Source organism: Strigops habroptila, chromosome 5 (genome assembly GCF_004027225.2).
Source record: "Strigops habroptila isolate Jane chromosome 5, bStrHab1.2.pri, whole genome shotgun sequence".
Classification (NCBI taxonomy): Eukaryota; Metazoa; Chordata; class Aves; order Psittaciformes; family Psittacidae; genus Strigops; species Strigops habroptila.
In genome coordinates, this window is record NC_044281.2 from 57,039,162 (window position 1) to 57,062,512 (window position 23,351).

At 38.9% G+C, this 23,351-nt stretch overlaps 1 long non-coding RNA gene across 1 annotated transcript; it reads right to left on the reverse strand.

The window, feature by feature from the left end:
* Positions 1 to 691: 691 nt before the first annotated feature.
* On the reverse strand, positions 692 to 16,942 carry LOC115608454. The gene is made up of 3 exons (XR_003991546.1): positions 16,491 to 16,942; positions 13,676 to 13,838; positions 692 to 1,742 (listed from the first exon to the last, which is right to left on the reverse strand). It is a non-coding gene; the product is annotated as an uncharacterized LOC115608454 (long non-coding RNA).
* Between the last annotated feature and the right edge of the window lie 6,409 nt (positions 16,943 to 23,351).

The following is a 23,351-nucleotide window of genomic DNA, read 5'->3' on the forward strand; positions in this document are numbered from 1 at the left end:
CTTCATCTGTCCAACCTGTGCTCAAGAGTCAACTAGACCTAAATAACATCTCATCCCCTTTCTCTCCCTCACTCCTCTCTCTCCATCTACCTTTTCACCTCTCTGCAAGGAGAAGGCTTTAAACCTCATAAAATAATTTAGGGCTTATTGTGGGAGGTTAATGACTGATGTGATCTCTCTTCAGCATTTAAATTATATGAATGCAGAAAGAAGTGATGATGTAGGATAACCCTTGAAATCTGTTCCACTAAAACTGACTCTCTGTGTGACTTGGGCAAAATGGTTAGTTCCTTCTCCAACACAAGCTGGAGGAATATTGCCCCCATTTCAAGGAGTAGAAGACCAGCTCCTTGGTTCCTAAGGGTCTCTGTAAGCTTGATTCATGGAAAGATTCTCACTGATATAATTGTGTTTGAACCAATACTCTAAGACATTATAAAATGGAAATTCAGATTTGAGTTACCAAGATAGGCTGCAAAACTTCATTGATTAGTGTTTCTGAAGCCACCTTACAGGAAAAGGTTTATAGAAAATAAATGTAGATCTGGGTAATAACAAAAGGTCTGGAGGCAGTTTTAATGGAAAAACTGATTTTTTTACATACAAACAATTTACAGAAATGTGAAGATTTTGTCAATATTTTCATGAGTTATTAAAAATCGTCTAACAACATGAAATATGCCATATCGATAAGGATAGAAAGTGATTCACAAACGTGTTATATTATGTGACAATGGAGTAAAGGTGAAATTTTTGCAACTACATCAAAGAAAAACAAAAACCTTCCCCAAAACACTGTGCATTTGCTTCATGAAAGTTGTCAAAAATTTTATTCAGGTGCTCACTTGGGATGAAAAGGCCCTTTGCAATGCCAGCCTTTCCAAGGGACACAAATGCATAATTTTGCCCATTATTCTGGCAAAGTGCTAGCAGAATTTCTCTCTCACATTAAGGCATGCTGTTTGCCTCCATCTACAGCTCTGAGCTCCCTTGTGGTAGGAAAATGGTAAGTCATATCTGTGAAAAATTACATAAATTCCATACACATACATACCCCTGATATTTTACTCTCTTTTTTTTTTTTTCTTCAGTCACAGTAAATATTTCCTGCTTAGCCTTTGTCATATAAAGGAATAACTGGCTATGGGACATATAACTTACTAGACTTCTGTAGTGCAGAGACAGCATGGAAAAAAAAAAAATCTAAGTAAGCTAACTTAAAAGCCTTTCAGCATTACAGCAGTGGTGGTAGAGCTTTGAAGAACATGTGGAGGCTGGGTCAACAAAGGCAGCAGACTTTTGCCACCCTTCTCTGAAAACAAACAACTTGGAGCAGTAAAATAGAACATGGCCTGTCCCTGTAGCAGGCACTTCCTCATCAGCCATAAGTGTCATTCCATGTGTTTCACTTCACGATATCTGTGATCTCTTCAAATGGCAGCATGAAGCACACAGAAGAGGTACAGCTGCTTCAGCACTGATTCTCACCACTACCAATAGTCCAAATTTAATGCTCTTTTGCTGTCACCACTCTCTAAAGACCATTTTCTGCTCATGTTGGTTATAATCTGTAGCGTTTTTCTGCAGAAGCTTGTGGGGATGACTTGACCAGAAAGGGAGAAAACACCATGGCATGGAGTGGGAGCTTCTGAGGAGGTCCTGTTACCCAGGTGAATCTTCTGCTAATGTTTCTGAGCCTCAAAGAAACATTGCCAGTCTTTCCAAGAGTCTCAAGAGGATCTCTGTATTGGAAGGGAAATATGAAGGGTCAGATCTTTCCAGGGTGTACTGAAAAAAGATTTGTGTCTTTCTCCCTTGTTGTAAGAAATTATAAGTCACCTTATTACTGTGGTTTTACTTCAAGAATGTCATGTCCCAACTGTTATCCTTGACCAACTGGTGATAAAATAAACCATCTTTCTGGCATTAAACTGACAGAGAGTAGATTTAGATTAGATACTAGGAAGAAATTCTTCGCTCTAAAGGTCGTGAGGCACTGGAAGCGGCTGTCCAGAGAAGCTGTGAGTGCCTTGTCCCCAGAAGTATTCAAGGCCAGCTTGGATGGGCTTTGAGCAAACTGGTCTCGAGGAAGGTGTCCCTGCCCATGGCAGGGGGATTGAAACTAAATACACTGTAAAGGTCCCTTCCAACCCAAACCATTCTATGATTCTATGATCTTTCCTTCAATTGAAGAGTTGTGTTCTGCCTGGTGTGAACCAGGAAGGCTTATCATGGAGGAGGCAGAGCCCACAGCACTGCAGTGGTTCCATGACTTGGTACACAGCTGCCTGTCATGTGTCATTTGGGGGTCATACCATTTAGCTTTCTTTTCACTTGCCAGAAGTGTGCCTGCCCATTTTGCAAAGCACAGCTGTGCTCACTCGTTCAGAGCAGCTCACCTTTTAGTAGTCAAATGAAAACACAGTATCTGTAAGGCAAAAACAATGCCCCCTTATGGGACCACCATGTTTTCACCCACCCCAGCTGCAGGGAACTCTGAAGAGTTAAGTGCAGCTGCTGCTAGCGGCCAGGACAATCCCGTGAGGGGGCTCCTGTTAGGAGTGTTCCAAAAAGATCTACCGACAAAATACTGTAAAGGTGCAAAAAAGGAAGAAGAGGATGTATTATGCTCCAGAACCCAGAAACAGCACTGCGTATTCTCAAGCGCCATCTACTGGTATTTTACCCGTGAACTACTTACATGTGTACAAACATCCTTTATTTTGGCATTTGGCAGGGTGCGTTTTTAACAATTTTGTCTTCATATGAGTTTCAAGAAAGCCGTGTGTAAGGCAGGAAAAGAGAGATCTGCCACTGCCTGGGAAAAGGCAGCTGCTAGAACTGCAGGGGAAAGGCAGTCTCCAGGAAAAGCTTCAATGGGGTTTTCACTAGATGTGAGCAGAGAATTCAATCAGAACACCCAAAGCCACATGAAGTTGGGCTTCATTCGTTCTCCTGCTTGTGGAACTACTTGCTTAAATTTCTTCACGGAGAAAACTTGAAATACTACAAGCATGTTCAGTAAACCTAGCCCTCCTAGATCATATAACTAAGTCCCCAGAGCCTGCAAATTCTTTTTCTACAAAAGCTCTCTAAACGTTGTATTTCTCTGAAAACAAACAGTGGAGCAAAACACTTTTCTTGGTTGATTCTGTTATTTTCAGTACCAAAACTAATTAAAAGAATATATATTATTCAGTTTTACTCATTGTTACTTTTGCTTTTTTTTTTCTAGTTATCTTCCCTCCCATTTTAAAGTTAGTTTGTTTTAGAAAAGAACATTTGTTTCCTTCTGTCAAAAGTTTGTTGAATTTCAAGCACGTCTGATAAAATTTTTTTATATCTAAGGCAAGGAGAACTACCTACTTAGAAAAGCATAGACTTCAAGGTACCTTTGGATATTCTCTGTTCTTTAAAAGTTGTTTGAAGATATCATTTCAGCTCTGTCACCTGGAGACTTTCATACCCTGAAATAGCTCAGAGCATCTACTAAAGTGTTCAGGTCCACAGTGGCAGGTATCTCAGAAGTCATTATAATGATGCATTCCTAAATTCCAAAGACTAACTGCTTCCTGACAGAAATCATCTTATATGATATTACTGATGCATACAGAACGTATTAGTGGTGTTAACCACCATTACCAATTCATAATGGGCCTCAGTAGGTGAGCAGCATTCAATGTTTCATACATGCACAGCTCCCACACATTGATCAGGGGGCTGGTTTCTTTAGAGGACCAAAAATATTACACACTTTCATCTCCCCTCAGTAACAATAGACTTGGAAGCAGTTTAAAATAGAAAGACATAGCCCTCTACCCATAGTCAAAATATCTACAGGCACCATCAGCAAAAACATGGTTTGAAGCATTCGTTTGTGTATTCTCACAGAGCAAGCCAGATCCTTATCGAAAAGATAGGGTGTTTTTTAAATCATGTTAAAGAAATTAAGACTTGAAATAAACCTTGGTAGCCAGTGTCACTAGATTTTTTGTTACAAATTCCTAAAATTTGGTGACCTTTCTACGCAGAAACCTTCCAATATCCAAGAAGTCAAATATCTGCAAAGCAGATCTCAAAAAAAAGATTTTTGCACCAGTAATGGTCCTGATGTGTAACAAATTGGTATAATTTCACATGAATGAAAAGAATAAATCAGTAAGTGGGAAAAAGTGTCACAAATAACAGACCCATGAACCAATCTCCTTATCGAGGGGACAGACCTCAGTGCAAGTCACTGCCAAAGCGCGCAGCAGACCTGTACAATACCCTGCCAAAAGCAAAGCGCCAATGTGCTTTGTCATTTGTGAGAAATTCCAGCTATAAATAAGGGGGAAGAATCTAGGAATTTAGCTCTTTCTGCAGTAGTGAGTCCATGAGATATGTAGTGAAGAGATGAACGAGGTGTGGTAGCTGCAACACCCTGATGGGAACGATGGGCTGCTGATGGGTGTGATGAAGCTGGCAGGCAGGGGCCTGATGGCCCTTAAAGCTGCCTCAGCTGGGTGGAAGAGGGAGTGATGTGAATGTTTCACGGTTCTGTTCCACCCTTGCACAAGGCTCAGCCCTTGAGCAGCCTGACCGAAGGTGATCCAAACTCTCATTATCCCTCTAGCTAGTTTACATCTAGCAAGTTCACCAAAGGGTGACGGGCTGCTCCCCACCAGATATGGCAACAGCAACCGGTAATTTGGCTGCAGTCTCATCGCCACTTCTTTCCAAAGCATATATTTGGCATGTGGACTCCTCCATGGCAGAGGATGAGAACACGATCCCTGTCTGCAGAGGAACGGACGGGCTCGTTCGTCTCTCCTCCCCAAAGCAGAGAAATCTCTTTGGTAAGATTTGCGCCTCCGACGGCGTCGGGTGATACCCGGGTGGCTCTGAGCTTAATGAATTATCAATTGGTTATTTTTCTGTGTGAGTTTGATTACCTGTTGGCTACCTTTGGATTTGAGCGCTAATGCAGTAAGTGAATCTATTGAGGGCAATTCCGAATCTGTATTTCTGCTGCTTCAATAAACCGCTCTATTCGTGAACCCATAATAGTGGAAGTTCTTATTGAATGCGACCGGATGTACAATGTCGAGCTGGTTTTAACGAGGAGTTCAGCCCTGCTGCACCCGGCCCCTCTGGTCTCTGAGAAATGGCTGGGAGTTGGGGGTGGGATTTTCTGCTGAATTTCTATGTTCTTAAAGCAATAGTTCCCTTTACAGTTTTGAGCAATGCTTGACTAATGTTCCTGGTCATTAACTCCTGTAAGCTTTAATGAGTTTAACTTCTATTTTCCTTATTCATTTAAACCGTACATTATCACCACTTTTCGTAAGTCTGGATGTTTGTTAGCTTTTCTTAATTAGCAGTAGCTAATTACAATTATAGTTGCTGGATAAAAAAGAAAAGTGATTGTAGGAGTAAATACATCGGACTGCTGTGTTGTACCATTAGTCGAAATAGAAGAACTTAAAATGGCCTGGTAAGAAAGCAGCATTTATACATACTGTATATAGAAATATACCCGGATGTATATATGTATACTTACACTCTCTAACATAATTTGGCCACCTGTGGAAGCTGGGCAGGAAAGAATACTATCTTCCCTGTAGAACACATCCATCGCCTTCATCCCAGGTGCCCACGAGTGTTTTAAGACTACAAATGCTGCCCAGGAGTTATTTTGCCCACCACAGAGATGAGGGCAACCAGCTCTGGGGCAGAAGAAAACGATTCTCAGTAGCACGTAGAGTAAATATTTGGAGGGGCAAGAAAGCAATAACAAAAACAAAACAGTGCAGCATATAAATGAAGACATGAAAATAAGGGACAAGTAGGTGCCCTATAATGGGATCAGGACAAGTGACTTAACCTAGTTGCCTTCATGGCCAAGACACACTGCTAAGGTCTGTGGGTAGGCAACATTTGATGACATTCACTGTGTCCCTCAGGAGCCAGTAGACTGCTACTGAAAGATTTCTTTATTTTTTAACAGGTGACCTTTATCGGGGTGTTGATTGTGGCTCAGTCTCATTGCCTTTCATATACAACAAACAGTTTCAATCCACAGTTGAATGCTTCCACATCTGGAGGGACTGCCTTAGCTGTATTGACAGAGATAAGTTTTAGTTAATAACGCTATTTCGCTTATAATTCGCTTATTATTTTTCTTAATTGCTATAAATGCCATCGTGGTTAAAAGACTATATCCAGATTCTCAAAACTATTTAAAATTCTAGTGCCAGCATAAGTCCCTAATCCACTCTGATTTCACTGGGAATTAGAGAGTAAAATACCTTTAAGAAGCTGGGCTCTAGTTCTTGTAAGAAAATTAACATATACCCTCAAGAAAGGTTATAAATTATTTGATATAAGATATTCCAAAGTCAATGTCTTTAGAATGCATTATGTTTCACAAGTGGCTGATTTATTTCAGTATCTTTAAAACTTTTAAAGTGAGACACATTTTCTGAAGACATTATCTAATTATTTCTTAGCCAGCTTCAGAGAAGGCTATGTATATATGCACACATAGATTTATATGTATATAGAGCTATACATATATTTATGTATACATAAACAGGCTGTTAACAGTATTCTGAATTTTAAGAGAATTTTTAGAAGGTGTGTATCCAGTTCAATAGACCAGGTCCACAACACTCGGCTGTATACTTCTCTAGCTGTAATATTTTATTTAATATTAACTGATAAACATTATGTTTAGTAGTAACTCCAGATCCTATACAACATTCTCACAGGTTAGAGTAACTCATGTTCATGTTGAATGAACTCAAGATCATGCTGAAAGCATTCAGCATTAAACCTGTTGATTTTGAGGAGACCAAAACACGTCGGTTCAACATGACCATAGAAAAAAATTAAACTATCCTCTAGAACCACCAAATAAGGGCGGGAGGGGGGAAAGGTAAAGGTATGTTTTTGTTCAGAGAAAACCAGTTTTCTATAAAGTGGATGTGCTGTACATTTTCAATAGAAAAAGAAAAAAAAACCCTGTAGCCCCCAAAGTTTGGCATATGTTGTGAGGGAGCAGTAACTGATTGAGGTCTTTTTGTGCACAGAATAACTTAGTGCTTCAATTACACAGCTCCTCAAATTTTAAAAGCAGCTAAGTATCTACTTCTTACTGCTAGCAAATAAACTTCTATGTGAAACGTGAGTGGAAAAATTGCCTGTACTGTGTTAATTCAAGCAAAGGAAATATACTCCCAAAGGGGGCATCACAGTCCCTTGGTGCTGGAATTTAAAGGTGCACCTGTTAGAAAAATTTAAGGTATTCAGTTATTTATTTCACTATTTCTTTCTGTGGTCAGCTTAGCAGGTTTTCTGCTAATTGCTTCGCTGCTTTAAATCCAGAAGTCTGAAGACAAAGAAGTGTCAAAGGTAATTCACAGAAAGTTAAAGTTCATGTCTTCCAGGCTTTGTGATGGTCTCTGCTCTTTGCTGTTTTTAGTAGGGAACGTGCAATAACAACAGTTAAAAAAAAAAAAAAAAAAAGAAAGAAAAAGTCACTGTTTATGATCTTTGGAAACCGACTCTCACCAGGGTGTTAAACCTTCCCGAAACAGCCACCTGATGGAAAGCAGCGCAGTCACCAGTTGTGCAGTGGGGGTTAAGAAATTTTTCCAAGTATTTTGTTCCCTGCTGTCTTTCCCAGCTGACTCAGATTCATTTCCTTAGTTTTCCTAAGGACAAGTTTGCAATTCTTTCAGCAGAGAAGATGGTTTTCTCTGCCCTTTGCCTTTGTCCTCTCCATTCCTGAGGATGTCAAAAGAGGAGTAATGAAGCTGGTGAAGGGTCTAGAGAACAACTCGAGAAGTGACTGAGGGAACTGGGGCTGTTTAGCTTGGGGAAAAGGAAGCTCAGGTGGCCTTATCACTCTCTACAACTACCAGTAGGTGTCAATCTTTTTTCCCAAGTAGGAAGTGACAGGACAAGAGGAAATGGCCTCAAGCTGTGCTAGGGGAGGTTTAAATTGCATATTAGGAAAGCTTTCTTCAGTGAAAGGGCTATCAAGCATTGGAACAGAATGCCCAGGGAGGTGGTCAACTCCCCATCCCTGAAGGAATTTTAAAGACTTGTAGACATAGTGTTTAGGGACATTGTTTAGTGGTACACTTGGCAGTGTTAGGTTTATGGTTGAATTCAATGATCTTAAAGGTCTTTTCCAACCTAAATGATTCTATGAGTCTAGTCCATGCACACCCTATGGTGCTCCCCACTTCAGCAACCTTTGGGTTCAGTCCAATGTGATATTACAGAGCCATGGCTTCACAAAGTCTGAAACCCACCAAATGACTGAAGCCATGCCACAGCATGAAGAAATAAATGGTACCTAAATGCCACCTCCAGCTTGCTAGCCTCTTCTTTGAAGATACTTACTAGTAGAGGAGGAGGTGAAGAAGGAGCCTTTCAGTTAATAAAAAATCTTCGTGCTCTTCGTTCAGGTAAAAATATCTGCTGTGCACAATCCAAAGCTCTGAATTGAGGCACGGTGAATCAGTCCATGTCTTCACTTCTCCCACAAGAATTTCACGGTGATATTCTTTTTGCCTGGGCTGAGCACTAAATGACAACCCTCTTCAGGAAAGCTAGCAATTTGGTGATCTTGACTTTCATTTAAGACAAAAAAAAAAAAAAAAAAATCCCTTGTTTTCCAGAGTAGCTGTCATTCAGCAGTCACTATAGATCTGCCAGAGATATGTTTCTCCACATCTTTTTCCTTGCCAAGTGGACTTTAGGGCATCAGTGGTCAGCACACTCAAAGGCCATTGTGCTGGTTAAAACACAAAACTCTTTTGAGAAACAAAACTGTGTATTTTAAAACTTTCTTAGAAGGATATGAAACAGGCTTACTTTCCATTTAGAAAAAAATCTCTATATTAATCTTTCAATTGATCTATCATGACCTTCTATTTACTGAACTACTATTTTAATTGAAGCTTAGTATTTTGAAACACAAAATTCATTTAGTTAATTCAGTATTTGTATGACATATCTCTTTGTCTTAAAAGCATGTTTTTCAACCAGAAGACTATTTTCTTTCCATTGAAGTACACGTTTCATTAAGATCCAGCAAAGAGCAGTGCCCATCTGTTCCTTGCTTCCTTCTAAGAAATAATCTAGAATGTCAATGATTGATCTTAGACTGGTTCAGCAAGTGCATTACTGAACTATTGCTTTAATCATGTCCATTTTCTTAGTATTCGGCCTGAAATTTTACTTACTTGTTAAGTGCCTTTGTTCTCAAAGCCACAAGTAATGCAGCACTTTTGTGCCTACGGGGTTCTTTAAGTGAAAGAAAAGTAGCCAGGTTGGAAGCGTATAGCCCCAAAATAGAGTTTGAACTCACTGGGAAACCTGCAGTGAACTCCAAAGTGCCTGAAGTTCATTTGGGTATGCTTGTCCCTGCATCAGAAACGTGGCCTACATGGATTTAGTCAGGAGCTGTAGTCTAGGTCTCACATTCGACACTAGTGAGATCGATTCACTCCTGTGAAAGTACCACCTCAGCTGCTAAGCATTTTTGGACTGAATATGGTGACTTCCATGTTGATGCCAAAACCAGGTTGGTATTGAAGTAAAAGTGATGGCAGCTAACTCACTTTTACAATGAAGTCCCAGGTAGCAAGGCAACAGCAGTGCAACAACATGACCTATAACACAAGGGATAGAAGAAAGGTATGAGGCCAAAATAGTTAGGAAACAGTGTTCTAAGGCCTTGCAAATTTGTTGAAGGAGCAGGTTGAGTCTGAGTACAGCTATGACACACTGACCAGATCAGACTTCCCACATAATAGTGTTGAAGTCACCTTGTAAACTCTAGTAACTAAAGACCCCATCCAGTAAGACATCCAGGTTAAATTTCATTTTATGTATGCAGGTTTGAAGCTCCCATCCTTGACTGGCTGGAATATGGCAGCTATTAAATATATTGTTCTTACCTGCCTTGTCTTGCTGAGCAGCAAGAATGGGGTAAGAAGAAAACAGGAGAGAAAAACTAGAGCACGATAGCTGATAATCTAGCTACTAGATAATTTATCTGCATGACGTTGGAAAGTTCTGGACAATGGCATCCCAAACTAATTTTGGCTGATGTAAAATAATAATGAAGAGGCAGTTAACAAGGGATGTACATAGGTCTATTTCTTTCTTGAGCCTCATGGATACCCAAATTTTTTGAGCTACTTTGGCATTCATCAGTAGAACACAGCAGCTAAACATATTCAAAAACATAATTTCCATTTAACCACAAAGGTAACTACTGACCTATGAGAATTTGCAGATTGTATTTATATCATTCAATTGCCTGATTTTTTTTTTTTTTTGAGAGAACATATTTTCCCATTTAGAGCTGCAGTTCATATGAACCCTATTGCCTACAAAATTATGGATATAAAGCTGTCTTGGTTTTGGCTGGGATAGAGTTAATTTTCTTCCTACTAGCTGGTACAGTGCTCTGCTTTGGATTTAGTATGAGAATGATGTCAATAACACACCAATGTTTTAGTTGTTGTCAAGTAGTTCTAAGCCCAAGTCAAGGACTTTTCAATCTCATGTTCTGCCGGTGAGGAGCTGCACGAGGAGCTGCACAAGAAGCTGGGAGGAAGCAGAGACAGGACGCCTGACCCAAACTAGCCAAAGGGGTATTCCATACCACAGCACATCATGCTCAGTTATACAAACTAGAGGGAGTTACCTGGAAGGGATTGATCGCTGCTCTGGTCAGGCTCGGTATCAGTCAGCGGGTGGTGCGGAATTGTATTGTGCATCACTTATTTTCTTGGGTTTAATTCATTATTTTTTATTATTATTATTATTATTTCAATTGTTAAACTGTTCTTATCTCAACCCATGGATTTTGCCTTTTTGCAATTGTCCCCATCCACCAGGGAAAGGGGAGTAAGTGAGCAAGTGGTAGCATGGTACTTAGTTGAAGGCTGGGTTTAAACCACAACAGAAGCTTTCAGGTGTTTAATTGGGAATATCTTCTCTTCTGCTGTCACTATATTGCATTGAAAGAGGAACTTCATACCAAATGCTTTCCACAAAAATAATTTCTAAATCAAATTATTTTTAATGTTGTGAGTTTTTTGCACATGAATAAGTACCTCAATTGAGATGTATAAAACCAATTAGACCCCTATTTATCTCTGCTTAGCAACTTGGCTCCTCTAATTTCTTTGGTCACTGTGCTTCATTTTGGAGCTCACTCTGTTCATATATTCTGATGATTGAATTACTCAACATTTATTTTAGAATGCATTTATTTAGTGGTGCCCTCTCCAAACCACTTCCTTTTTATCTGATCCTAAAAGCCCAGTGATATTCTTGCATGAAGCTTGGAGACTGCCATAAAGAAGATGCATTAGTTACCCTTTAGGTGCTTGTGTAACAAAAGTTCTGAGCAATAAACAATCAGTAATTGTCTGGAAGAGGAAAATTTCTTAGTTGCTTCCCATTGCTATATTAAAAGTTACATTCTGTGAAACATTTAATTACTTTGTTATTTGGCATTTCTTCCCCTCACCACCCCCCCAAGCTCCATTCCCCCCCCCCCCTTCTCCTGTCTCAGAAGCGGTGACCACTTTCAAATTTTATTTCACTTCCATATTGCATTTTCTCTGAAGTATCTGCGTTCTTTCATGTCATCTGGATACATCCTGCAATGACTCACTCTTTGCTGGATGGAAGAGCATGTTCTTCATTAGACAGCCTGACATGGTTTAACCACAACCAGCAATTAAGTATCACGCAGTCACTTGCTCACTTCACACCGTCCTGGTGGGATGGGGAGGAAAATTACAAAAAAAAAAAGTAAAAATCTCGTGGGTTGAAACAAGAGCAGTTAAATCACTGAAATAAAGTTGATGCTTGTATTATTATTATTATTATTAATTATTCTTATTGTTAACAACTGTAATATAAATATAAGGAAATAAAATGAGAGAGAGGAATAAAACAAATGAACAAAAAAAAAAAAAAAAAATAGAAAACCCAACTGATGAACACCACAGTTGCTCACCACCTGCTGGCCGATGCCCAGCCAGTCCCAAAGCAGCAATTGATCCCTAGTCCCAGAGCAACAATTGGTCCCTTCTGGCCAGCTCCCCTGGTTTATATACTAAGCACGATGTTCTGTAGTATGAAATACCCCTTTGGCTAGTTTGGGTCAGGTGTTCTGTCTCTGCTTCCTCCCGGCTTCTTGTGCAGCTCCTCACTGGCAAAGCGTGAGACTGAAAAGTCCTTGACTTGGGCTTAGAACTACTTGGCAACAGTTAAAACATTGGTGTTATTGACATTATTCTAATATACTACATCCAAAGCAGAGCACTATACCAGCTAGTAGGAAGGAAGGAAATTTATCATAACTGAAAACAGGAAATAGCCTTTTTTCTTTTTTTTTTTCCTTTAAATAACACATATATCCAAAGAAGGAATTTGTCCTTCCAATGCTGCATTGCTTTGGTTAAATGCGTTTCTGATGTTCAGAGTTTAAAAGTCTAGAGGGATATAGAAAGGATATAGGGCTAGAAGGATGCTGAAAAGTAATCTTAAGGAGAAAACATAGCTATATCATGACTAGCAGATGTTTGTCCACCCTGGTCATACTCATTTTTGGTAACATAAACTAGTCTGTTCCATATGATCCAGGAGCATAATTCCTGATGTCTAACCTGTGGAACTGCATTTTGAGCCCATTACTTCTTGAGCTACTGAAAAAAAAAAAAATCTATGCTCCTCGAGATTGGATTATTTTATTTTTACGTACATAATGTAGAGGTGCATTCTGCAAATCCTCAATTTTTCAAATATATTACACATGTATATTTTATATACATACACATATATGCATATGCATATCATATATGCATATCATAATCATAGAATGGTTTGGTTTGGAAAAGACCTTAAGATCATCTAGTTCCAACCCCCCTGCTATGAGCAGGGATGACTTACAGTAGACCATGTCACCCAAAGCTCTGTTCAACCTGGATTTGAACACTGACAGGGATGGAGCATTTACGATTTCCTTGGGCAACCTGTTCCAGTGCCTCACCACCCCAACAGTAAAGAACTTCTTCCTTATATCTAACCTGAACTTCCCCTGCTTAAGTTTAAACCCATCACCTCTTGTCCTACCACTACAGTCCCTAAGGAAGAGTCCCTCTCCAGCATCCTTGTAGGGCCCCTTCACATACTGGAAGGCTGCTATGAGGTCTCCACGCAGCCTTCTCTTCTCCAGACTGAACAGCCCCAACTTTCTCAGCCTGTCTGCATATGAGAGGTGCTCCAGGCCCCTTATCATCCTCAAAAATATATTATAAATGTATTTATTATACATATAAACTACATGTATTGTGTATTATTCATATATCCTAATTTTTATATATTTTACACTTAAAATCAGTATTTAATTTTATTTACTCAAAGTTCTTTTTTTCTTTCCCCCCACCTTCTGTGTGCACCAGTGTTATTTGTTGTCAGTCAAACCATGAACAATCAGAAAAAAACTGTGCATTTGTAGTATTTATGAATTATAGTTCAGCTGAAGTTAAGTCAACACATCTACGCATCGTGGATTCATACCTCACTTATTTAGAACAAAGATGGACGTCTAGTTTGACATGTGAATCTTGCAGGTCAGTTCTCAGTGTCTTACCTCATCCTGAATATCACATTCTGCTGGAGAGCAGGTTTCAAAGATATCTAATCTTGTTGATCTCATGGTACAGTGAGCGTGATGATGAGGCATGAAGAGGATAAAAACATCAGAAGGAATATTAATCTCATCTTAATTTTCCAGTCAGTATTTTCCAGATGTCCTAAAGAACATTGATATTTGAGACCACATTGTGAATCATCATCACTGAACTATAGAACATGTCTCATCTACAGTTTCTAAAAAAAAAAAAAGATATTTTCTCTTCCCTTATGAAGTATATACACTGTCAGTGACACTGAGCTTGAAGGAAGGGCTTACATAGCATAGATCTTGCCTCCTTTAACTCCAGTATTAGCTGCCTTCAGTAATTTATTGTGAGTCTTGCAGTATACGTATCTCAGTTCACAGAAATGCTCAGCTTTTGTTTCTGAACGAAAATAAGTGCCTGCACATTGAGGTGTTTGGTTTGTTTAACATTATTATTCCAAACATAGAAAACCAGAAAGAACTTTTTTCCTTTGTTTTTTTTGGGTTTTTCTAACTCTCATAAATTCCTTTAGATCTTGAATTCCACTGTCTGAGTCATTTCTTCTGCATGTTTGGCTGGCAAGAATCCTTCATTACATCTCTAGAGCAGGTGCATTTGAATTTTGGTGCTTTGATCTGCCAAACTGGGCATCCAACCATTGGGCAGCTCCCTCGCTGCCCAGGTCCCCAGGTTTACTTCAAAAGGCTGTGACCCAACTGAAAAGTGTAACTCAGGAGCATTACTCTTAGCTGCATCTCAGCCCCTCTTGTTACGCTAAATCATATCTCAAGTGATTTGGTTTTTTAATGTTTCTCCTGTGATTTGAGCCTTTTTTTTTTTTTTTTTAAAACCCAAGAAATAAAGTTCTTTTAATGTTTCTCCTATTTACTCTCTTTTTTAACATACTGTACTATCTCTGGTTATACGGACCTTAAGAATAATCGCTGTCAAAATTAATAGAAAAATACCTGTTTTCTGTAGCTCTGTTAGTTTGTTAATTTGGGGTTTTTTAAGTCTTCTGTGGAATTCTATTCCAGAGGGAGAATGTTTTTCAGCGTGTTAACATCAATAAAAATGAATATGATTGATTGCTTTTGACCAAGATCTGTGAAAATTCCCACAGGAGGATATTCTGCCTGTTTCCAATTTCCAATTTGAGCTATTAAGGTCTATTAAGAAAGGGCTGGTTTTGGAAATCCGGGCACACAACGCCTTACACATGCCACCTGGGAAAAAAAATGTGTCCCACTGCTATACAAACCAAAATATGTCAAATCATCTCAAAACAAACATCCTGGAATTATTGCACAGATAAGCTTGTGCTTTCCTGCCTGGCAAATTCTCCTTAGCCATTCATAAAAAGGGAATGCAAGCACTGGTTTTGGTAACTATTAGAGAGGAAAAAGAACAGTAAAGCTGAGGACAGCTTAATTGACTGGATACTGCTACCTGAAGGACACTTTTAATGAAGTGTTCATTATTTATACCAGAGCACTGCTAAAAAGGTCAAGCCAGACTCTGCTTTCTTGAGGGTTGAAATTTCAGGAGAGTTTACCATGAGTCTACCTTTGTTTCCATGGAGCCTGCACCTATTTTTCTTGTCTTACGTTTAAGTAATAAGCTATTTGGTGTCAGAAAGCATTGTTGTCTATAGCATGCAGCTAAATAGGGTCTAGGTAAATAATTTGGATTCCTGTTTCTGTGGCAGTAAGGTTTTCTGTTTGTCAATTCCATTCTGGCCAAAAAAATCCTAAGGTTGGGAAGCACTATGCTACTTAGTACATTATTATTATTATTATTTAATTAGTAATATAGTATGTTGTTAATAATATCGTTATAATAATCAACAAATTCTATTATTAATAATATGATTATAGTTAACAATAATAATGCTGAAAACAGTAGAAATCATCTACTGTTTGAGATTGAAAGGCTTTTGGGCAAGGACCTGTTCCTTAGTAGATACGCAGAGCAGAGCAGAAAGGATTCTGGATTATGGCAAAAGCACCTACTACTATAGCAAAACTAATACTTCTAAGGACATCTGGATCTAAGAAAGCTGCAAATTAAAAACAACCCCCTTTCTATGGACTTCTATATATCACCTTTTAAAGGGAGAAGAACCACCTGTGTACAGCTAAAAATACTAAGTTACATGGAAATGAACCAAAGCAGTACAGCCACATTTGAAGCCAGAATCATATATTACTACAGTATGTTTTGGTGTGGTTCAGTAATAACGGAAAGTGTATCTTGGAGCCAGGTAGAGAACAGTAAATTTACTATTACTGCCACAGACAAGTAGTCATGAAAAATGTTCAGTTCCTAAAAGCTTTTAAGGCAGCAATGTTTGTCCTTCTTGGCTTTATGAAGGTCATAAGTCTCTCTGGTATGATCTAAGAAATGCTATAACAAGGTTCACTTAAATGCAGCTGTGTCCTGAATCTGTGCTCAGAGAGACAAAATTCCTTTACAGAAATAGCCACTCAACTTTTATCTGCAGGAGACAATATGTGGACTTGTTCAGAGGCATAGCAAACTCCAGACCACAGTCCAGTGACAGAATGATATATAGGACTTTTCCTGCCAGGAAAGCACTGTCCAACTAACATCATCTTCATTTATTACTTACTTGGCTTAGACATCTCTTTACAGTGTCTTCACTAGCTATACATAATGTGTACACAGATAGCATACAAAAATATGCATTCATATTTACACATACATATTATATATACATATATACATGCATACACAAAGAGAAATATACATAGAGTCACCTACTAGTATGACTCACGGCTTTTTCCTGGGTGCACTAGCAGTTATCCTCTTTATTGGTGCGGCAACTGCTTGTTCCTCTGGTGTGATGGGTGTTCCTTCGTTAGCCCCCTGCAGAGCTGTGAGGTGGTTCTGGGTGGGGACATTGGGTTTTGGAGAAAGCCCCTTGCTTTTATTTGTCCTCTTTCTTCTTTTTTTGTTGTGGTGTTTTTTTTTTTTTTTTTTTTTTTGTTACAAGTTCTCAACCTCCTGGATTAATAATGCCCTCCTTATTTTTTTGTTTGTGCTAGGGTGGATGCTTGTGGCTCCTGCACAGGGGGCCACATATACATATGTACATGCTTGTTTGGCTTTTTGATATTATCTAGGGCACCCTACAGCATGAGTCAAGCAAGGGAGCAGACAAGGTTTTGCAACTCCCAGCCTGAAGGAATGACCAAGCTAAAGCTGTCTTTTCCTTCAGGGAACCCAGCTGCAGCTGACCTTTGCCTGCCATAGCTAAGTAAATCCTGTATTAGTGGTAACTTCGCATTGCTGGACACAGCATAAGGAAAAGGAAGAAAAAGACTCCAGATGCAGTTGCACGGTTTGAGGAACTGGCATCTCTGTAGGTGCCCATATATTCCTGCTTACTTTACATTCAGTCTTCTACATCACTGTACATTTGGAGTTGTACAATCTTGTCAGAGAAAAAAATAAAACAAATATAGAAACTTCTGCAATGTCTCTTTTACCTAACTCTTCCATAGCACTTTTCCCTCAATATTTCCAAGGACTTTATAAATATCTGTCTTATAGCTCCTTTTTAATAGATGGGGCAAGAGGGACAACAATCAGAGTAATTTGCACAATTCCTCCATCACTTCACTGAAGGGGAGGGAAAAGGGGACGCAAACATTTGATTAAATACCATCTGGTTTTATACTTCATTCTTTTGAGGCAGTTTTGAAAATACTGCCCCAAATGACCAAGGAAAGGTGAATTACATTTATTCTAGGTAAAGAATCTGATCCAAAGAACATGGATATCGAGATAAACCTTTCCATCAACTTTAATGGGGGTCAGATGAAATTCAGAAGCAGTTAGTACCTTGGAATAAAAACCTCTTTACTCGATCATGAATAATAATATGAGCTCAATCTTTCAAAATAATAAGAAAAACAACTCTTTATCACCCACCACATTAATGTTAATACTTTAAGTCAAGGTATGGAATTGTGAAGTACATTACACAGTCCTAAACTAAAGTTTGACAATTAACCTTTCAAAAGAGCTAAGGAGCTCTGTAACAAGAAGCCTCAGAGAAACACTAAGTGAAACATAATGTTCCTCAATCTGGATAGCCTGGGATGCAAAAAAAAAAAAAAAAAAAATGTTAACTCATCAATGCCAAAGGAGCAACTGCTTCACATTTTGCCTTTGCTTTAAAGGTACAGTGATACCTTATCATCACATGCTGCAAGAAGGGATGGTTTCATAATAATGTCATTTTTTAAAGGGAAATATGAAACAAATCATCAGCATGCTGTCTCTTAGAAGATAGACTATTTCAATTTTAGACTTAAGGAAACTGGGATAGTGAGAATATTGTATCAGTTCAAGAAACCAGACCAGAATTTCTGGCTTCTTTATATCCCACAACCATACTTAAGGATCTGAATTGAGCCTAGGAGTTCCAGGTAGAATACAATGTACAAACATAATTTGCTCACTGATACTGAAGATAACTTTTAAGATCTTCCTAAAGTCCTCCCATGTCTGATCATTCCGCATTCTGTACAACCCATCATTTCCCCCAAAACAGCTCAACACCCCAAATGTAAATACTTCTTTCAGTTCCATGTCTGAGCGAGATTTAAGCCCGGCACTTACCTGCGCTTAACATTTTCTGCCATGTTTTTCATATTTATGGAGGAATGGAGGCATCAAGCAGAGGAAACCTGCTGGAAACAATCCCAAAATTCCTGTTCCTGAATTCCAGGTTTCATCCACATCTCCCTCGTTACTCAGTATTCTCAGTAAGAAAAATAAAAGATATTGCAGTGCAGTGAACCCATGGAACACGCCAGCATGCAGATCAGTGAGAGAAGAGCTGTTCCATGGGCTTGGTTACAGGTTACAGAGCAGCTGGACTCCTATGTGTTCACCCTTCAACCCATGCTCACAAAATGAAGTGTGCAATTACAATGGTCATGTCTAGTAGATCAGGCTAGAAAACCATCTCAAACCACCAAAAGGCCCACAGACATTATAACCCACCTTTTTTCCTCCGTTTTTTTTTTTTTTTTTTGGTTTTTTTTTTTATTTGCACTCTATATCAAATCTCAGTTAGAACCTGAAACCAAACCCGAAACACAATAACAGACACAGTTAGCTCAAGGGAAGTGTGAGAAACAAAAACAAAATCACACTTTCTGGCAAGTATGGATTCACAAATCAACGGAGACAGGAAAGAAAGCAGCACCAGGCTCACTTTGGAAGTCTGTGCTCTGGTTTGACAACAGGGAGGCTGGCTCATCATTTAGCCATTCCTCCAGCAATAGCAAACTTCGAAGGACTGCAGAATTTCTGGGTATGCGAAATGCCACTGCAGATACATTTCACACACCACCCTCGCTCCAAACACATTTTACACACCACCACCAACCAACAAAAAAACCCCACACACAGTTTTCTAGTTGCTAATCCATTATAAAGGAATTCCTGGCAGCTCTGAGTGAGGAAGCACAGGGCAAGTTTTCACAGTCTTCCTCAGCACATAAACGCTGACAAAAGGATCAGCTTAAAAAAACGGCTTTGGTGAGTCTGACAACATAGAGGGACAGCTGAGCTGAAGAAAAGCTGAATAAATATACACAGTTCAACTGTTCACCCTTCAGTACTGCTTCTGAGCATGTTTGCAAGGAAGGTCACAAAATGCTAAGAAATTAAAAAAAAATAAAATAAAAGTTTCTTTCCACATAATTCTCCCTTTCCTGCTGCTGAGATAAACAAGAACCAGTGCTGCAGTTCAATTTTTGGAGCTCTATGCTGTCAGCTCTGAAGCAGTTGCTTGCAGGGAAAAGAGCCCATTGTGTCACCTCACCAAGAATTATCCTGAATAAAGAGAAACACCGACACAAGAAAAATGTGCATTGGTTTGCTTTAGAGTTCGCATAGCAGTTTACAGCAGCACAAGGCAAAATGCTTAGAATTCAAGGCACCAGCACTGTGCCTGATGAGATGAAAATTTCTTGTCGGGTAAGTGCTCATGTGAGACATTGTGGTTTTATTTCTACTTCCTAGAGCATGCAGTGAGAGATAGCTGGTGCCCCAGTGCAAGCTGCCTCCAAAAATCAGCACATTAGGAAAACGTAGCCTGGCACTTCAGCTTTTTCCTCAGATTAAAATAGGAAATTCTGACAGAATGGTAACACTAACCACCATGGAGATAATAAGCAGGTTGGTTTGTAATTGCAGTGCATGTTGGAATTGTATCGCTTTACATCTGTTAAGAATACCTGTTTTCCTGTTGTAGAAACCACTTCCTTTTTTTTTTTTTTTAAAAAATCCCTCTGGCTGTTTGATACACATGTGAAGGCACAGCTTTACTAACTGAGAAGATCACCAACTTCCAGCAGAGCTCCCTGAAATCAAGCGTTATCACTTTGTGTTTGTTAGGAAAATATTAGCCTTACACATTTCAAAAGAGTTTTGAATCACAGAATACCCAGAAGCTGTTAAAATCTGCTGCTCTAAAAGGTTCAGAGTGTATCAAAGCTATCTGTTTCAGGGTCTCCTACATATATCCATGAACACGATGAGATGTTAACCCTCATCCTTGTTTCAGTTGATCAGAAAATCTCTTTCATCTCTTAGACATATTCTAAATGCTTTCATCATCAGGAAATTACTGGAGTAGATACTTCGGTAAAAGCCTGTCACCTGTTCCTTGCCACTCTTTTTTTGCTTAGTTTATAAATACAAATTAACACCCAAACACATGCAAAGCTATATTAATGATTTTGACATTTCAAATACCATGGCTCATTTTACCTTCATGAATCCATTATTTGAGTGTGAAAAATATTATTTCTTGTCTCCTTCACTATTCTCTGGCTCATATACATTATTTAACATATTGCTGGCTACTGTGTTATAGATATGGCTAATTTGAAAGGATACAGTAGGACAAACTCCAGAATGGCCTGGAAACAAGACAAAGACATCCTACATCCTACATGTTGAGCTATTGGCAGTGTTCACAGCTGAACCCCTCTGGCTACCTAGTTTTTAGTAGCTCTTTTAGCATCCCACGGTTACTCATTCACTTTTCCTCACTATGTTCCCTCCAAAGTAAGTCATGTTCCTCAGTTAAAAATGAAATTACTAAGCTATTCAGACAGACTGCTTTTGAAAAGGGATCCATATTCTCTTAAATCATTTCCAACTATTGAAGGGAGTTCTAGGTCTTTGTCCCTCTGAAGGTTAGAAATCATCATGCAATTTCCATTATCAATAATATCCATAGTTTATGTCAGTTTTTAATAATGTTAACATACCTGGTTTTCCACCGCCTTTTTGCCTTCTGAGTCTTCACCCTTTTTTTTTTTTCCAAGCTAAATAAATTAAGCATTATTGATTGTTTTTTATGAGGAAACAGCCATTTCTTTTTCCTCATGTGCCTAGCATTAGGAAGCTGAACACTTCCATCTATGTTGCCTTTGGTAGCTATGTTTCACTTTGCAGAGCCAATGCATGGAGCCAACTGTTCCCATGCTGCTGATTGGGGTGGAGCCAGCAAGCAGATTGGTCATCTCACTGTTGAGGTGCTCAAGGCTGGAGCCACAGTTTGTGCACTGTGGCTAATGGGATTGAGTGTGATGCACAGCATCTGAATTAACGTGTTTGTTCAGACATTATCTGGAAAAGGAACTGAATAACCAGACTGAGCTAATGGTGAAAACTTATGTCAAAAACCAGCATCCTTTCTACAACACTAGGCTCTAACTATACAGGTTAATTTCTATATTTTATTACACTCAAATTAGATTGATGGCTTATAATTGAACTTCAAAGGTTTTTTTTTCTTTCCATGAAGGTGTGACTAGAAGTTGTCTCTGCGGGTTAAAACCAAATAAAACCTGTAGTTGTGTCCAGCAGTAGCATTACAAAAACAAAGCAAAAACAGGTGAGATATAACAGTCAGAAATACCCTACTTTATCTGTGTACTCAGATTAACCTGGGCAAGGCGGTGGAGTGAAATTGACTGCGGTCCCAATGAGACCTGAACTCTGCAGATGGTATGTGCATGACCTTGGGTAAGGCGCCCACACACAAAAAGTCACAAGGATTTAAATAACTAATTCCCAGGAAAACCAATGGGCCTAGGGCGCGTAACTCTATGTGAGGACCTGGGACTAAATTAAAATGTGGCTAAATCCTCCATGTCTTAATAATAAGGTAAATTTATTTTCTTCTGCTATATTCCTTTGCTTTCTTACCTTCTTATATCCTAACGTCTGTAGGACCAGGACTTTCTGCTCGTGTATGCGGATGAAATCTTACCTGAGGGACAAACTTGACCTCTGTTTTCTGAGGCCTATGGATATTCCTTGAAAAAAATCCTTATAATTACTCTTTTCCTGAGGAATGTGGGACTCTATTGCCATGCCTTATCTGCAATGGACTCTGACAGCACATCTTTCTCTGCATCAATAGATAGTTAAGAAATAACTATTTATCACCAGTTCTTCTCTAGCCTGGTTTCTTAAAACATAGAAAATTCCTGTGATCATCTCACTTTTATGTGTCCATCTGCCTTGACTGTAGTGGCTATTTTCAACCAAATTTGTTTCAGATTTGAAAATACAATGTTCCTACAAGTTTAATGATAAGGCAAATGAGGGAGATGAGATAAAAAAATAATTCTACCTTCTTTCTGAAACTAATTTATCTTTACCAGGAACATGGCCTCAATCGTGTCATGAATCTCAAACACACACCAGATTCCTCATCCTAGTGAAGAAACTTCATTATGATAGATACAAATGTGTAAGTCTCAGTCCCAGGCACTTTGCAATGTAAATGAAACCAATCACACCTTCATGATATCGGAATGTCTGAATTTATTCTATTTTTAGTTAGAACCAGGACTTACCAATCCTGATATATAAGAAGAAACCAAGTGAAACAAACATAAAAATTCTATGGAGAGATCTGGAAAAACCCCAACATTATTAAACTCGGGAGTTTTGAAACAAAAGAAAACAAAAAATAGGCTAGGTGAGAAAACCATTTATCTAGGCTAGTTCAATCTTACAAGAAAAGAAAGGTCCAAAAGGCATTAATTCCACTTCTGTGTTATTATCCTCAAAATACATCACTGCAATTTGGACATATAAAATGTCTTCAACAAGCTTGAAGAGTAATACGTTGACAAAGAAATATGTGCTATTGTTTTGAACTGCTAGGTCACCCGCAGGACAGCAATACAAACAACCTGGCTAATATAGCCAAAAAAATAAGCAAGTGGTTCAGACTGTAGGCACAGTAGAAGGGGAAAAAAAGAATCACTAATGTAATGAAGAAGGACAGAAAATGAATACCAGCTTGAGAAGAAACATGTTTGTAGAATAGGTGTGTCAAGAGAGATAGCTCCATAGTTCATCTAAATGACAATATGAATGTTTTCTCCTCAGGCTCTGTTTCTTTCTCTGTCTTGTATATTTATGTTTTTCTGTTGTTCTTGCTTACAGCAAGTTGCTGGAAGGGAAATGGTGTGAACCAATGATTACTATCTTACTAGTCTTTTATGTCTTCAAACTTCTCCCTTCTCCAGAGGCAACTGAGAAAGAAACAAATAATCAGTTTAGTGAATGCAGTAG